Source organism: Danio rerio, chromosome 10 (genome assembly GCF_052040795.2).
Source record: "Danio rerio strain M-AB ecotype USA chromosome 10, GRCz13ab, whole genome shotgun sequence".
In the NCBI taxonomy this organism is placed as follows: domain Eukaryota; kingdom Metazoa; phylum Chordata; class Actinopteri; order Cypriniformes; family Danionidae; genus Danio; species Danio rerio.
This window is the reverse complement of record NC_141030.1, coordinates 42,050,957-42,065,000: the sequence shown is the minus strand read 5'-3', so window position 1 is coordinate 42,065,000 and position 14,044 is coordinate 42,050,957. Positions and strand designations below refer to the sequence as shown.

Here is a 14,044-nt window from a genome sequence, read left to right as displayed (position 1 = left end):
ATTTATTTAGCATGTATTAACAAACTTTTGTTGATTTATAGTGAGTGGTGCAGTGTTTTTTTTGTGCTATTTTTCTTGCACAGACATTGTCATTGGAGTTGCATGTATTTTATGTATTTTTTAGCACTATATTGATTTGTAGTGAGTGAAGCTGTGTTTTTTGTGCTAATTTTCCTGCACAGACAATGGCATTGGAGTTGCATATTTTTTATCTATTTATTTTGCTCTTTTGTTGATTTATAGTGAGCGATGCTGTGTTGGTTGGGCTATTTTCTTGCACAGACGTTGACGTTTGAATTGCATTTTTTTTTTTATCCATTTATTTTGTACTTTAATTGATTTATAGTAAATGATATAGTGTTTTTTGTGCTATTTGTCATGCACAGGCATTGGAGTTGCATATATTTATTTGCACTTTTATTGATTTATAGTGAGTGATGCAGTGTTTTCCGTGCTATTTGGTCTTGCACTGATGTTTGCATTGGAGTTACATGTATTTTTATCAAGTGGCAACCTCCCGCTCTCCCTCGGGAGGCCAATACGGAAGTAACTGAAACTGCAATTCATCGAAATTCCGCTAGTCCTGGCTCCATTATAGAGCAAATTTCAATTAAGCCCACTGTTAGAATGGCCAACTTTACAGCAGAAAAAAAGGTGTTTACAGCCTGGTACAAAGAACGATTTTGGTTCATAAAAGCTAATATTACCCTTCATGACAGCTGTGAGGGGGTGAATTTTTGTAACTCATTAGTTTCCTTTATATTAGGTTATATTAAGTTTGCATAATTAAGGGCGTGGCCACTTGATTGACAGTTAGGTCTCGCTGTTGCCGTCACTTCACCTCAGCTGACTCGGGCAGATTAGCCACTGATTTCAACATATTCATCGTATTTTTGTTTTGTTTTATGTGGCTTTACACCGTCAGTTTCCTTTTGGAATTATTTCCTACAATTATCAGATTATATGGAATGCTGTGTGCACTTAATTGTGCTCACAAACCATTCACGTGGCCTCCATTTACTAGTGAGTAAAGTTATTTACTTACATACCATCTCTATAAATGTATTTGTCTGTAGCTCCGCTCACTCTCGGCCTCTTTGCCCTTGTTTGGTATCCCGTCGTGAGTGCGATGACGCGCGAACAAAATAGCAACGGGTGGCCGTGTGTACTTGTGGCTTCTTTTGCGCTCTTCAGAAACCTATGGGTGACGTCACGGATACTATGTCCATATATTTTACAGTCTATGATTTTTCTACATTTATTTAGCACTTTTATTGATTTATAGTTAGTGATGCTGTGTTTTGTGTTATTTTTCTAGCACAGATGTTACTATTGGAGTTTCATTTGTTTTCTATGCATCAATTTTGCTCTTTTATTGATTTATAGTTAGTGAAGCTGTGTTTTTGTGCTATTTTTCCAGCACAGACATTGCTTGTGAAGTTGCATTTTTTAAATCTATTTATTTAGCACTTTTGTTGATTTATAGTAAATGATAGTGTTTTTTGTGCTTTTTTTCTTGCACAGGCATTGGGGTTGCATGTATTTATTTGCACTTTTATTGATTTATAGTGAGTGATGCAGTGTTTTTGTGTGCTATTTTGTCTTGCACTGATGTTTCCATTGGAGTTGCATGTATTTCTATGTATTCATTTGGCACTTTTGTTGATTTTAATAGTGTGTAATGCAGTGTTTTTGTGTGCTATTTGTTTTGGACAGATGTTACTATTGGAGTTGCATTTATTTTTATCTATTTGTTTGGCACTTTGGTGTTTTTTGTGCTAATTTTCTTGCACAGATGTTACTATTGGTGTTGCATGTGTTTTTATGCATTTATTTAGCACTTTTATTGATTCATAGTTAGTGATGCTGTGTTTTTGTGCTTTTTTTCCTGCATAGCATTGGCATTGGAGTTGCATATTTTTTATCTATTTTTTTTTTTTTTTTGCACTTTAATAGATTTTTTAAAATGAAACATTGTTTTTTTGTGCTTTTTTTCTTGCAAAGGCATTGGAGTTGCATGTATTTATTTGCACTTTTATTTATTTTATAGTGAGTGATGCAGTGTTTTTGTGTGCTATTAGTTTTGCACAGATGTTACTATTGGAGTTGCACTTATATTTATGTATTTATTTAGCACTTTTTTATTTATAGTGAGTGATGCAGTGTTTTTGTTTGCTATTTGTATTGCACAGATATTACTATTGGGGTTGCATTTATATTTATGTATTAGCACTTTTATTATTTTTATGCTGTGATGCAGTGTTTATTGTGCTATTTTCTTTCACACATATTGACATTAGTGTTGCATGTATTTATTTGCACTTTTATTGATTTTATAGTGAGTGATGCAGTGTTTTCTGTGCTATTTCTCTTGTACAGATGTTGGCATTAGAGGTGCATGTATTTTTATGCATTTATTTAGCACTTTTATTGATTTATAATGGGTGATGCAGTGTTTTCTGTGCTATTTTACTTGCATAGAAATTGGCATTGGAGTTGCATGTATTTATTTTGCACCTTTATTGATTTATAATAAGTGACGCAGTGTTTTTGCTCTTTCTTGCTCAGAAGTTGGCGTTGGAGTTGCATGTATTTTTTTATACATTTTATTTTGCACTTTTATTGATTTTTAACTAGTGTTGCATTGCTTTTTGTGCTAATTTTCTTGCACAGACATTGGCATTTGAGTTGCTTGTGTTTTATGTATTTATTTTGCACTTTTATTGATTTTATAGGGAGCGATTACAGTTTTTTTTGTGCAATTTTTCTTGCACACACATTGGCATTGGAGTTTTATGTATTTGTTATGCAAGTTATAAACTATGCAAGTTATAAACTATATTTAAATATAAACTCATATTTTTAATTTTGTAATGTAGTTATAAACGTTTTAAATATTTTTCATTAAAATTTTTTATTTTGATACTACAACCATTTTGCAAGTAACATGCGTGTTAACTTGAATTTAGTGCAAAAAATGTCACTTATCAGACATTTTGGTAGGTTTTTAATAACTTTTTAGTTTTTTATTTTTATTTTATTTTTTATGGCCTAAAAAAGGTCCAAATTAGGTAGCAAAATAACTTTGTACAATAAAGACTGCTAAATGAGCTTAACTCATTAAGTAAACCCATAAAAATTGCATATTTTTCCCCAAAATTTTAAAATGGGCCTAACAATTTCTAATTCCCACTGACTTCTATATTGTGGAAAAGTGAAGAACCATTTATTTACCCACATTATTCTACTTCAAAACATTTAAGCCTGAAATTATTCATACCCCTGCCAAATTCTGACTTAAAGTTACTTTTCAACCAGTATTCAACCAGCAAATTTTAATTTTTGACCAGAAATGACTCCGGCTTCTCACAAAAAATAATGAGACTACACTGTAAAAAAATTATCTGATCAAGTAGTCCTGACAGCATATGTTTTTAGGTCATTGTACCTTATTAAACTAAGTTGTTCTAACTTTAATTTTATAAGTTACACAGTTAAATGCACTCATACAGTAAATTGATTCTGCTTAAAATTTTAAGGCACTCAGGATTTTTTGTGTGTATGTACGAGAGGCATCATTGTGGAAGAAATATATTTCTTTAAGTAAAAAGTAATCCAGAATTTTGCAATCGTGTATTTATAATTTCAGGCTTGACTGTATATGATATTTTCTAATAGTGTTTTTCTTGTTACTGATTGTAGTTCATGTGTTCTGTCAATCTTTAGTTTTGCTAAAAAAAAAAATTACCCTCAATACTCAAAACATCCTCATTTTACACCGCTTTCCAAAAGCTCAGCTCAAGTAGTTCGCCATTGTGTGGTAAATGTAAGATGGAAGTGGGAGACTGCACTCATTTATTATAGAATTGTCCTGTTATTCGAGCTTATTCACTTTTGTGAGCTGTATGTTTGGACTTCAGCTACATTTGGATTCATTGTCTTTGAGATTTTAGGTTAGCCAGTTGGATGTTTGCCTGACAAGTTTACCAATAGTATATTTGACATTTTAGCCTTTGCTGTCAGAAAAAAAATTACTGTTAAACTGGATCAGTGACAAGCCCCCGTCCTTAAAAAGACTTTTCATCAAGTATGAACTCCTTACTTGGATTTTATTGACGTTTCTTCAGGCCATATTTTGAGTTATGGTATGTCATAATTTAATTTATTTTATTATTATTGTTTTTATTATTGTTATTATTATTAATATTATTCATTCATTCATTCATTTTCTTGTCAGCTTAGTACCTTTATTAATCTGGGGTCGCCACAGCGGAATGAACCGCCAACTAATCCAGCAAGTTTTTACGCAGCGGATGCCCTTCCAGCCGCAACCCATCTCTGGGAATATTAATTTTGTTATCTTTATATATTTTCATTCTATTTATTTATTTATGGATTTTAAATTGTTTTATTTATTATAGTTACTTTATTAATTATGAATATTTAATGTATTTTGTCTTTAGCATTGAGCATCCTCATTTTGTTCAACAGAACATAAATGATTCAGGGTGAAAACATAATGGCAATTTTCATTTTGTGGTAAGTATTTTGAGGATGCCAACATGCTTAAGCTGTACTCAAAACTTGTCATTTGCTGTTTTTTAAACTACTTATTTAAAATGAGCTGAAACAACACAATTCCTTAGGGGGTTTTGGGACAACTTAATTGTTTCAAGTTCAATCGACTTGAATTAGCTGAAGCTATTAAATTAACTCAATTCCTTCATGTTGCTTCAATACAAATCGATTGTGTGGAACCCAGCATTTTTTTTTTACAGTGTGGTAAAACCCAAAACCAGTTCCTCAAGACATTCGCTGATATCTCAGAATTTCCCACATGTCTAAAGCGAACGTCAAGTAGTTCTGGAGAGAGGGAAAAAAACCTTGTATTGCGAGTCTCAGATGCCGTGGAGAGTCATCTAATCCCCTGAAACGGAGACAAACAATCTGTAGAAGAACGTTAAAAATACACCAGTGAGACATTTTGAAATTCCGCCTCTGTCTGAGTTCAGTGCTAAGGTTAAAGATCCAGCGCTGAGATAAGACTCGCCCACTGGGGACCAGATAACAGGCGCGCAGATTGAAAAGAGGCAGAGTGAGAGAGAGAGAGCGGGGTTTGGGGTGGAGGGGAGATTTGAGATGTCTATCTGGCAGTGTGAAGGTTTTTGTCTTGCAGATCCAGTTCAAGGGCGCCTGCAGGCAAGACAGCCCTGACTGTGCCAGCGATGCATCTGAAGGTCACATGCACTCGCCCTGCCACTCTCAGCAACAGCAGGAAAAAGAGGAAGAATCCTTCATTTACCTCCACCGATAACCCTTTCCATTTCTGTGCTCCAACACATTCAGTGGGGGAAATAAGTGTTGAACATGTCACCATGTTTCTCAAAAACATATTTCTAAAGGTGCTGTTGACTTGAGATTTACACCAGATGTTGGTAACATCCAAAGAAATCCATATATGTAAAGAAAACAAATGTGATCAGTTTACAAATAAAGTTATGTGTTATAAAATGAAATGACACAGGTGTTGAGCACATGAAGAAAGGGAGGTGTAGAAAGGCAGTGAAAGCCCAGACAGCAGCTGAAATCTCTCAGTAGTTTTTGAGCAACCCTCTGCCCTTCTTTAGTGAAAAATGATTATCAGCTGCTTCAGTCCAACATCTACATTATCCAAACTTTTCAGCCTGCGACCCCCAAAATAACAATGCCAGTGACTCGTGACCCCCAATATCCTCTGAGGTGGTTATAAATACAGAAACCTTGCATGCAATGACGCAGACACACCAATTACATTTGTTTCAGTGCTTTAAATGTGCCAGAAAGTATAACCTGATGTTATAAAATCAAAATGCATCTGACGCTATTGCTACCTTTAAAATAATGTAATTACCCCAGGGGTCGCAATCCAATAGAACTAGTAACTATAAGCTACTATAGTAACTATATAGTATATAGTAACTATAAACGACTATTTTTATTTTCAGTATAGTTATGGATGAAATATGTTAATTCTTATGGTTTTATAAAAAATAAATAGATTTTTGGAAATCACCAGGCGACCCCCGCCTTCATTGCCCCGCGACCCCTCGGGGGGTCCCGACCCCCCACTTTGAGAACCACTGCGATAGACGACAGAACCATCAATATCTTGTTGAAGTCTGTGAAAAACTTGTGCAGTAAATATAATACTGTGAAACCATGATAATTCTTATCCTATGTTATCATACTGTCAGAATCTTATACCGGCCCATGGCTGATCAGCATGAAGCCAAAGTTGCTGAGACTTTAATTTCAGTATGTTGATGTACTTCCAGTTGAAATGGAATATGGGCCCTTTTTACATTTCTGAGATTTTCAGTTATGGAAGTTGTCATAGTTCAGTAAACTTAAAGCACAGTGAATGGGTGAGGACAACAAATCATTTTTTTACAGTCCTATTTGCTGAAATTATAAAAGGAAAACTCCATGAAGTGTTTCAGAAAAAGGAAAATAATAGTTTGAGACTGATAACGGCAGTCGGAAGAGAAAACAACATCAAATTTACTATCCTGCACCTGTACCAGTTCAAATGCTCCAGTTAAAACACCTTGCACAAGTGGTCATTTGTTTTTTGTGATTTAAAGCTAAGATGATTTAATACATACACAAATAGTCTTAGCTTGTGATTTGTTAATAGGTTGAATTGTACATTATAATAAAGTGCGAGCATATATTTCACTTTAAATCTTTATCGTTGCTAAAAATACTAGCCTTTTGCACAGTACTGTATATTGCGGTGGCATGTAGGCGCCAGTTCAGGGCTGTCTTTTGTTATCCTCAAATGACTCTGTAGTGCCACGTATTTCGGTTGCTGCCTGTGTGGTTTTAAAATAGGGTGAGAGGGGGTTTAATGAAACTTGGGCTTCCTCTTGCACTTTTAGCGCATGCATCTGTTTTTATCTGCTGCGATTAACGGTTAAACATCTGTTAAGTCTGCGCTATCGCTGCTCTAGTGCCCTGCGGTCAAACATAAGCTCACCCGTTTTACGTCACATGCTCGATTGAGTAGTTTTGACAAGAACTGTCTTGATTGTGTTGCTTGAGTAGCTCATGTATGGATTTTGTTTATATCCAGGCCGTCGTCTTTTATTATAATAACAATGAATGTGCATTAGGGCTGTTCAGTTCTGAAATGCATCATTCATTTGTCTTTTTACATTTCGAGTGTTCTAAAATCATCTTGATTGGAGAAATTTAGGCAGAAAATCTTAAAATCCACCCTGGGTTTACTTGGGATTGTAATGAAAGTAGCATTTAAAGATGGAGTTGACTTTTAATGAATAATTTGATTCAGTTTACACAACTGGTCTATATGATTTTCTCATTTTGGTATGCTCCAATAAAACAACACAAAAGTGATTCATTTGACTTGTGCTTTATATTGCTTGTGCAGTTGGCATTTCTATTTGGAGTTTTCATGTTCTCCTTGTGTTGGCGTGGGTTTCGTATAGGTGCTCCGGTTTCCCCCACGGTTCAAAGACATGCATTATGGGTGAATTGAATAAACTAAATTGGCCGTAGTGTATGTGTGTGTGAATGGGAGTGTATGGGTGTTTTCCAGTAATGGATTGCAGCTGGAAGGGCATCCGATAAGTAAAACATATGCTAGATAAGTTGGTGGTTCATTCTGCTTTGGCGATCTCTGATGAATAAAGGGATTAAGCCAAAGGACAATGAATAAATTGTTTTTGTCTGGATCTTTTCAGATAATGATTTCATTCCATTTACAGAACTGGGCTGAATGATCCGCTCACAGATTAGATCGAACAAATGTTTCCTTTGAGCTGGATTTTTTCAATGGATCATTTGATTCCATTGACCAAACTAGTCTCAAGGATTTGCTTACCAACTAAATTAGTGAATCATTTGATTCAGTTTACAAAACTGGTATGAATTATTAAATTTTTTGGTACAAAACTCCTTGACCTAAACAAATCATTCTTTTGGACATTTTTAAAAAGAATCATTTCATCAAATTCATGTAATTGGTTATAAATGAATTGTTCACAAATTGGACTGAGCAAATGTTTTCTTTGAGCTGGATCTTTTGAATTGATCATTTGATTCCTTTGACCTTACCGATTAAATCAGTGAATCATTTGACCCAGTTTACAAAACTGATATGTATGATTCGCTCCAATGTTTGGTTCAAAACTTCTTGACATAAACAAATCATTCTTTTAAACATTTTTTTAAAAGAGTCATTTTATCAAGTTAACGTAATTTTTTATTAATGTTTGCTCACGGATTGAACTGAACAAATGTTTCTTTGAGCTAGATCTTTTGAATGGATCATTTGATTTCATCGACCTTTTCAATTGAATCAGTGAATCATTTGGTCCAGTTTACAAAACTGAAATAAATGATTCATGCAAATTTTTTATTCAAAACTTCTTGACCTAAAATAAATAATTCTTTTGAACTTTTTTTTTTTTTTTTTTTAAATAATAATTTCATCAAGTTAACGTAATAGGTTATGAATGATTACCTCACATACTGGTCTGAACAAATGTTTTCTTTTAAGCTGGATCTTTTGAATAGATCATTTGGTTCCATTGACTGAACTAGTCTGAAGGATCTGCTTACCAATTGAATCAGTGAATCATTTGATCCAGTTTACTAAACTGGTATGAATGATTTGCTCAAATGTTTGGTTCAAAACTCCTTGACCTAAACTAAACTTTTTTTAAACATTTAAAAAAAAAAATAGTTTCATCAAGGACATGTAATTGGTATAAATGGTTTGCTAAAAAATTGGACTGAACAAATGTTTCATTTGAGCTGGAACTTTTCAATGGATTCCATTGAGCAAGGGATTTGCTTACCAATTGAATCAGTGAATCGTTTGATAGAGTTTACAAAATGTTTTCAAATGTTTGGTTCAAAACTATGAACTAAATAAAAAAAAAAAAGTTCACATAATTGGTTGTAAATGATTTGCTCACAAATTAGACTGATTCGGTTCTCCAGTTCAGCTTGTTGACTTGTTAAATTGTAAAAACAACAAAAAAAAACTATTCCCATTTTGGACTGATTGGTTGTCTCTCAAAGCTTCAGAGCTTTAATCATTTGAGTTGAATAAATTACTTTGAAGCTTTTGTGTTCCTTTTTGCATTGGATTGAAATTGCATATAAAAGATGAGTATGATATTTAAAATATCTCCTTTAAGTCTTCAGTCGATGATTTATGGCAACGTGACATTTTTGTGTGAATTATTTCTGAGTCATCCTAACAAAACTTCTTGTACTTGTTGTTCTTAGCACGCAAGCCACTTAAAGCTTCATTTTAGCCTGAACTTAGTTGACCCGATGTTTGTCATGCTTCAAAAAAGCAGTGGTGGTGTTCTTGAGGTATCTGTGCTAATCTAATCTGTCCCTGAGGCGTCCGCTATCACCATTTTGCGACTTTTTCGATTAAAACGGGAAAACCATGGAGACTAAATGATCAATAACCACTGTCATGATTCTAGATTCTCTCTGTCGTAAATCTTCCGGCCGGCTCATTTCGTTTCGCTGTTGCAGATTAGTTTCCGTCTTACTCAAAACAGAAGTGTTTTGAGATGATAAATTATACAATCACAACAAATTTGTCAACAATTTCCGCGCTCTCTGACACACTGCTGAGGCTGAAGCGATCGTCTAGTTTGCATTGCAGTGCAGTGTCCTAAAAACACACACACACACACGCGCTGTGGCGATGGTGGGGGAAGAGCATAAATCTTTAATATTAACGAGTCTTGCTGTGGCAGGAGACCCAGCAGCTTTGTCCCTCTCTCCTCTTGGCTCGCCTACGCTCCCTCGTCATTTAATTAACAGTAGGGAGATTATGGAGGCCTCGGGCCTGTGAAGATCTGATTTAAACATGGAAATGTTACATTACTGTCTCTGCTTTGGCAGAAAACGGTAGGGGAGGAAGTGAAAAGCTGGGAAAGTTCTTTACATTAGTCTTGGGTATAGCAAACTTCCTCACGATATATGCATTATGATGGAAAAGGCACTATCACAGTGCTCTACAATATCATAATGAGATCACAACTGAAACCGCAGCATGTTTGAGGAAGTCAAACTGTGGTTCCAGGTAACATTTAGTGTCACTTTTTCTCCCCCTGTAGCACAAAAATGCTAATTGTCTTGTAATTACACACCTGGTAATAGAAACACCAAGGTTATGAATAGAGATGCAACATTTATAGATTTTGGTTGTATGATTATTATGATTATGCATGATGATTATTGTGCATTCTTTAATTTCAAAACACTACTAGTTCAGAAAATCACATGAAAACGAGATTGTATTTTAAAGTGTTACTTCTTGCTTAGTAACCAAATAATACAGCACAAAAATAATCATAAAAACAAACAATAGTTGATTTCTCTTTGAACTTAAAAACTCAAAAGTTTGTAACATTTAAACATAAGTGATTAAATTTATACTGTAAATAAATGACAGAACAATGAATAAATAAATTAATTAATAAATCGTATTTGTTTAATGTAAATGTATAATACCTCGGTATGAATGGCACTTTACGGTATTTATTGAATCATTTACAGGAAAAACAAAACTAATGAAAATACCCCAAAAAAGTGCCAAAAGTGTCAATGACATACAAATTAGCTTTGAAACAGGAACTTCAATTTTTCAATTTTAATAACAAAAAACTATTAAACCATATAAAAAAATAAAGTTTCAATTTAGTATTGTTGAAAACTCATCACATGCAATATTTAATCACTCACTCACTTAGATAGAGATGGGTTTTAAGGAAAATTATCATATAACTATAATCTGGTAAAAGCTGGGATCTCTGGGCATGTCTCCTGCAACAGAAAAAAAACCTCTCATTTGGGACTGAGGTTTCTGGGACAGAGATATGACTTGGCCCAGGTTGACAGCAGTGGGTAACGTTGTGCATTGTCTTTCCTCCACTTAAGAGGACAAGCCATGAGTGAGACAGAAGTCTCTTTGTGGTACAAGTCAATGTCTGCATCAATCTGAACAGTGTGCTGTATTCTGCAGTCCCCATGACTGTTATTAGTCGTATTCCCCAACTTGCAGGCAAGTGCACACATAGGGCTCAACCTGTGCAGTGCACATGCCCTTTTTAGTCTTGGATAGAAAGTGCCCTTCCAAAATGATCAAAAGTGCCCCCGCGACGCGACACACCCTCTATCCCGCCCGATGCGACAACACTGCTATTCAGTACGCGCGCGGCGTCAACAACAACACCCCCAACCGAAATGCTTCCACACATCCGATTTAAAACCCGCTTTAGGTTCGATCATTTCCAGCTCTTTTTCATCCCCGCTACTAACAACACACTCCATTTCCGCATTACTGGATCTGTAGCGACAACAGACCGCAAAGGATGATGGCCACCCCTGGGCTGATGGGAATTGTAGTTTCCGCTACCTCCCATTCGCTTCATTCGCCTGAGCAAATTTTCTCAGAAGACCTATAGTTTTATCGAGTCATGCGACTACGGTAATATCGAAAAAAATTGCTATTGCGGAATGACGGTATTTACAATACCGTTACATCCCTAATATTTAACCATGTAAATATAAGTACTTCCCTTTTAAAGAGAACAAATGTAGTGAAAGGCTGCTGGACCTCTATCTGAAAGGCACTTTTGATCAACTATATAACAAAATGTTTGGTATTTTCTTTCTGTATTTTTTTTAACTTTTGGATTAGAGTAGAAATGTGTATATTCCATACAAAGTATGAATCTGATCGGTAGTTCTTGTTGTGCAACTCGCGGTGCGCTCGCAGAATTTAAAAAAAGTTTTGATGTTTTCAACTAGGTGCGCCTGGAAAGCACGAGTGCATCGGGACGCTCGCACGCATTGTTCCCAGTATGCGCACACAAGCCTCGCATATACATGGGAAATAATAAACTTGAGCATGCAAAAGACGCGATAATAGTAATAATAATTCCTTACATTTATATAGCGCGTTTCTGGACGCTCAAATCGCTTTACACATTGGGGGGAACCTTAGTTAATAGCCTCAGCCGTAGTTAATCCTTGTGCATGCGTATTAGCCTGCGTTTTTGTTCAGTTGCAGCTTTTTTGTTCCATGCAGAAAAACGATGTTGAAAAACCTTTTATACAGTTCATGCTGTTGTTTTGCTGCAACCTTAACACTGAATAAAGCCCATAATCAGTACCTGAGGTGATAGTCATAGTAGTTTATGCTGTTGTTTTGCTGTGAATTTAACACTAAATAAAGCCCATAATCAGTACCTGAGGTGATCATTGTTATTGTAGTTTATGCTGTTGTTTTGCCACGACTTTACCACTGAATAAAGCCTATAATCCAGGGGTGCCCTAACTCTGTCCTGGAGCGCCTCAATACACCTGCTTGGAAGTTTCTAGTATGCCTACATAGAGCTTGATCAGCTAGTCCAGGTGTGTTTAATTGGGATTAAAGCTAAAATCTGCAGGTCACTGGCTCTCAAGGACCAAGTTTGGGCACCCCTGCTACTGACCTTATTCTAAAATGCGGAAGTGCGCCTGTTTTTGCGATTGTCTTAGAACTTCCGATTCAGTCGCCTATGGGAGAAATGACTAGGAATAATAAACGGCAGAAAATGGCCAAACTACTTGCTCAACAAACAAATGTTTGCATGACCACACAGACCAAGTAGCATAATATAATAAGAAAATATTAAATTGCAACATCAAGGAGCGTAACGAGCAGTTATTAACGTCAAAAAATGAATGGAAGTGAATGTGACCGGAAGTCGCGAGACAAAAAGATTCAAATCGCAGCGCCCACTCGACAGCTGAGAATAAGGTGAATAATCAGTAGCTGAGGTGATCAGTGTCATTGTAGTTTATGCTGTTGTTCTGCTGCAACGTCACAGAAATCGAAAGCCTTTCTCACATGGAAATCCCTCTCATTGCTGCCAGGAACGTTAGGTCCGAATCTCCTTTTAATATAGAAAAATAGCTTTCATCTCGTTGCATCGTGTGTAGTAGGGACACGATGTTAAATGTTGATTAATGATTTAATTGGCCAGACCCTGTTCAACATGTTAGGTAGTTTTCACAGAAGATACCGATCTTGGTGTGTGCGGTGGGATGAATGGGGCATGCTGGTAATCAGGTTCCAGTGCTTGCAGGCTGGAAACCTGGAAGCGTTGCACATCATGTGTTGCCCAGGCTCTTTCCCTTTTTCTGGAAGTGAAGCGGTTAATGTTTCTCTGTAATTGGCACCCACAGCTGCTCTCCAGTTCGACAGGGATGAGTTTAGAGCCTCTGCCTTGCGTGACAGCTGCCTAATTGGGCATTCTCCCCTTGTGGCAGGTGCCGCCTCCTCCTGAAGAATGGCAGAGGATTACAGATGAGGGCACGGTGACCCTCTCTAGCTCTTGCTGGTGTAGCGGGGTGCGATGTAGTTCAATGGCGTCGGGTCACCGGGATGAGGAAGTGAGAGGGCGGGGCTCTGCCAGGTGGCGGATGACAGAGTGTCACATGATGGTGTCAGTGTGTCAAGGGCGCAAACATCAGCAGCGACCTATTTTATACTACTTTTTTTCTGTGCATTCAGTTTGAGGCTTTCAGTCTAGTTTTCTAGCTGCTGGCTGTCTTCACACGTCAGGATGTCAGCTTCCGGTGCACAGCATTTTTTTCTGCTCTCAAGCTGTGTGTGAAACTGTCAAGGTGAGGCCGTGTCCTCTTGTTAGAGGCGATTAATGACACTCTGTGTAAAAAGTGAATTATTCTTGCTGATGTAAAATGTGCTGTTGGCTTTACTGTTGACCGCTGAACAGAGGCGATGAACAGCTTAGCAATTGCTGTGGCCTTATGCTTTTCTGTATTGAGGCTTGTGGCCTAATATATGATGATAAATGTATCCAGTTTATAATTTTCAAGATCTGTTCTTCATTCTGCCAGTCATTATCGGTCATCTTTTTACTGTCATGTTAATTAAACTGACACAGTTGTTGAGAGATTTGCATTTAAAGTGAGTGGAGTGTGTGTAGTGGTGCTTTTA

At 36.4% G+C, this 14,044-nt stretch overlaps 1 protein-coding gene across 2 annotated transcripts in view; it reads left to right on the top strand.

Moving 5' to 3' along the window:
• nrip1b (nuclear receptor interacting protein 1b) overlaps positions 1 to 14,044 on the top strand; it is a 59,812-nt gene that overhangs the window by 25,895 nt on the left and 19,873 nt on the right. The window lies entirely within an intron of this gene.